The 4,405-nt window shown below is 42.6% G+C and overlaps 1 long non-coding RNA gene across 1 annotated transcript; it reads right to left on the bottom strand.

Moving 5' to 3' along the window:
• Positions 1-2,101: 2,101 nt before the first annotated feature.
• LOC145790767 (uncharacterized) lies at positions 2,102-3,913 on the bottom strand. The gene is made up of 3 exons (XR_014329924.1): positions 3,327-3,913; positions 3,139-3,198; positions 2,102-2,548 (listed from the first exon to the last, which is right to left on the bottom strand). It is a non-coding gene; the product is annotated as an uncharacterized LOC145790767 (long non-coding RNA).
• Positions 3,914-4,405: the final 492 nt, after the last annotated feature.

The following is a 4,405-nucleotide window of genomic DNA, read 5'->3' as shown; positions in this document are numbered from 1 at the left end:
CGTGCCACAAAGCGTCGGGGATCATCCACCAGAGTATTCAAGGATAAGGTGGAAATAGTACGTGACCAACGTGTAATCAACGGCTGGCAAGACTTCGCTTTCTCAAATGTCCGAGACCCATCAGTATCGAGCACGGGGATGCCATCTTTATCCACTATCTCCCGAAGAACTTCCGCCTCAAATACAGTTGGAGCAGGGGCAAATTTTGGGAACCTCTCGAAGAAGAAACATAGCAGGAACTGGCTGTGAATAAAGGAGACAGGCTCATATCGACCCACGGAGCGAACCATATCTCGATGTAGCAGATCCAGCCGATAATAGAGATTCCCAAGAAATAGGGGAGCCAAAGGGATCCGATCTCCTCTGAAGAGCCTGACTGCCAAGGGGAAGACGAAAGGATTGAGGGAATCCGGAGGTGTGCTCGGAAGAATGAAGAATGAAAGGAAGCAAGCCAGAAATCCCAAGAAATAGAGCCTGGAGCCATACATCGGACCGGCTTCATACTCCCGAGAGTCAGGATCAGCATCTCTGGCCAAGGGCTGAAGATCCTTGAAGAAGTGACGGATCCATGCAGTATAGGAGGCACGGTCCGTCCTTACTCGACTAGTCCTCCTCGCTGAACCATCAAAAACAGAACTCCACCGACCACAAGTTTGAAGATTTAGCTTCAGAGATTGGATCAAAGAATCATCTTCGGGGGGTGTCTGCTCAGGGTCGAAGGCATCAGGGCCGGTCACTTCCAAACGCAGCAACATGAACACATCCTCAAGGGTGGGCCCCATCTCGTGCTGGCCAAGTATAAAGGTGTGTGTCTCGGTGCTCCATCGAAGAGCCATGGCTTCCAGGCTAGCATTGTTGCGACGGATGGATAGAGATCTAGATATTTTCACCGGGATCAATAGCCGGGCCTCCTGAAGTCGTTGACAGAGGCTCCTGTCCGAGAGGACATCATCGACCCACTCTTGCCAACCGAAAGGAGGGTTTGAGAAGGCCTTGAACTGAGGATAACAGTATGGAAAGTCCCCCTGCTCAATTCGAAAGCGTAGCACCGAGGAAGGAGAAATGAGGGCCTCATGTCCAGAGTCAGTGTCCTCAGTGAGACATAATGGAGCCGCCTTCGGAGATAGAAGAGAAGTGGTGGAGGTAGCCGCCCGCCAGAAGGGGTCCTTCCGACCAAAATAAGGAGATTTCCTCCACTCAGATGCCGGAGGTACATCCCTCTCTTTCATGAGAGCCGGTTCCGATGACCCCGGGACAGCGGGTTTCTTTCGAGAAGACATATGGCTGAAATAACAGGTATAAATAGTAAGGAGTTGACCGTATTAAAATTCAGAATATTGGAATTAAAGCAACACATTCGAATGAAATTTCGGCATCAACTATTCATTTCTCTGAGAGTCCATGAATTCAACAAATTCTACGAGGAATTTTTTTTTACACCAAGAGTCCAGGTTCAACCCCAGAAGTCATCAACAATTCTTTTTCTCGGGTGTTCCTCAAGCTCAACAAATTTTAATACCAATGGGTGCATCATCAACATATAGATTTTCGTCTTCTATCATCAATAAGAGGTGCAATGTCATAGGTCGCTTCATGATGAAGTTCAATCGGGTCAATTTCTTAAAGTCACTATGTTCTATATTAAAGGTCCAATTTATACGGGGCTCAAAATTTGGACAGAGTAAAGTTCAATAGTAAATTTCAGGCCCGAGATCCGAAGTATATTACATTGCTTATCAGTAGCAAGATTCAATGGATCATTATGCAAATTACAAGAATGTCCTTTCCAAAGTCCATATTCATAAGTCCAGGGTTTTCTCTCTCCATGTCAAAAATGGAGCTCAAATACTAGTCAACAAGTTATATTCGGCCTTTCCTCGGTGATAAAGTTCAACAAATTATGTTCAAGCCAAGCACCTCAATGAGGTTTCAAGTGCTAGTGCATGTTTCCATATGGCCAAAATCACGGTGTTTGAGCTAAAATATATATATATATATATATATATATCATTGGGATTGCCACAAAAATTGAGTCCATATTCAGATTCAGTTTTTTATTTATTTATTTTATTTTTATTTTCATCAGATTGCTTGAGCCCTCTACATTGCCACAAAAATATATTTATATATATTTAAATATATTTACATTCGGAAGAGGGGGCCGAATTTCATACTTACAAATTTGGGCAGTTAGAGAGGTGAAGTCTGAAGCCGATACTGGAAATTTAAGCTGAAATCAGAGAGGCTTTACAGACTGTAATCAACAAAACTAGGCTAGGCTTGGCAGGACCACACACGTTGCGTTGAGAGGGCGAACGTGTGTGGTGTGCGTTGGAACCGTCGAAGTCAACAGTGATCGGAACTGGAACCAGTGAGTATGCAAAAACCGAGATTCAAACTCCGAAAATAGCGCCGGGCTGTGAGACTAACGAGCTGGATGGTGTTAGGCAAAACCACACATCGCGTTGAGTGGGCGACGTGTGGTTCGCGTTGAACAGCCGAAGACGAAGGCAAAGCATCGGGCATCCACTATTTATCTTCCGAGCATCTACAAGATCGACAAGACAATAATTAATTATTCAACATCAAACCTGTATGTATGTCAAAATTATTGTCAAAATTATCGGCACAGGTTCAAGATTCAATAGCATGGATTCAAGATAACAAAGCCAGATTTCTTCAATAAAATTAGCAAGGATTCAACATTGATTATTCCAATATTCACACAAAAAAAAAAAAAAAAAAAAATCAAGATCTCTTCATCAAGATGTGCAACAGCAGAAATTTATGGGTTACATTATCCAAAAATTTATAAATCAGAGTTTATACAAATAAAAAGTTCAAAAAGAGGACTTCAAATGCTTGCTCACAGATCTGATGTAACAATGGTTAAGACATGAAGCTAAAAGAAGGAAGCCCCCTATGGGAGGATTCAGGTCCCCTCATTGCATTGAACTATTCTCCAGAGAAATGATATCTGGATGGACTTCATGGGGAAATGAGCCCCTTTATTTTCAAGAGTCTAGAAATTTTTTAAAGAGGACAACTGATACATAATGCTTTCAGACGAAAGCCTCTCTCTTTGGAACTACATTTGCCGACCTGGAACCTATTTGGCATTCTTGTGCAAGTGTTTACCCTCAAGATTGGTGACATGCTGCCTTGTCCATGAGATGGAAGTGTTGCCTCTCCCAGAACCTGATGATCATGATTAACCATGCCATGGTTACTAGAGTTTTTTTTTTAATATTGTATTTGTAAGAGGAGTTATATATATATATATATATAATAATAATAATAATAAATAAATAAAGAAAGAAGAGAACCAGCAGGTATAACACAAAACCGTGAGCTATGAGATCCGAGCTCTGGAAGATATCGCCGGACCAAGAAGACGTTGAGTTGAATGGTGTTTGGCGAGACCACGCATGCCGCGTTGAGAGGGCGGCGTGTGTGGTCGGTGCTTGGCAGTCGAGGTCACCAGCAGCGACGTGAGTGGGTGTAGCTGGACAGCCGAAGCCGGCGGCAAAATTGCAGTAGGAAGAAGACAATAGTGACTGGTGCTGGACAGTCACGGCTTACAGTAGCAATGGCGTCTCCGAGGAGTCGACGTTAGCAGTGCTTAGCAGAACTGGGCTCTGGCAGTTGCGTCGGTGGACTGAAGTGAAACACCAGTAGTGAGTAGCAGTTTGGATCGCACGCCAGCAGTAGTCGCAACGTTGGGACAAGTCGGTGGTGTTGCTCGGTGCTGTGATAGCAGTCGGTATGCAAACAGCAGTGGTCTTCAAAGCAAGAAGCAGCGCTGGTTTGTTGAAGAAGAAGGCTAGCCTCTCGATCTAGAGAGAGTGAATAGGCTGAGAAAATGGTGCGGCGGCTGTGCAAAAGTTTGTGAGATTTAGGGTTCTGAATCATCTCTTTAAATAGAATAAAATAAAAGGTGTGATATATGGAATAAGCCTCATATATTCTGAATATATATATATATATATGCATATTTCCAAAAAAAAAGAGGCCAACCTATTTCCAAAAAAAAAAAAAAAAAAAAAAAAAAAAAAAAAAAAAAAAAAAAAGAAGTACAAAAAAATTAAATTTTTGCTTGTCAATTTTTTCTGTAAATTGAAGTGCGTCATCAACTTTATCCATAGGCACTGTCGTGACAAAATGTTTTTTTTTTTTGGGGAACGTGATGCGAAACAGGGTCAAAGAAATGACAGTATGCATGTCTGAGAAATTTAAAATTTCTCATACACGCAAGGGGCAAATGTAAGAGGGGCTAATTTGAGCCCACTAAATTATTTAGGCCCAATAGCCCAAGATTAGTGGGCCCGAATTTATCGCAAGTCCAAAAATCGGTGGACCCAGATTTATCGCCATCAAACGGATTGAATCGCTCTAAGCCTCGAAA

This window comes from Camellia sinensis, chromosome 5 (assembly GCF_055761805.1).
Source record: "Camellia sinensis isolate YWXY chromosome 5, ASM5576180v1, whole genome shotgun sequence".
Taxonomy (NCBI): Eukaryota; Viridiplantae; Streptophyta; class Magnoliopsida; order Ericales; family Theaceae; genus Camellia; species Camellia sinensis.
Note: the sequence above shows the minus strand (reverse complement) of the source record. Positions and strands in the feature narration are given on the sequence as shown.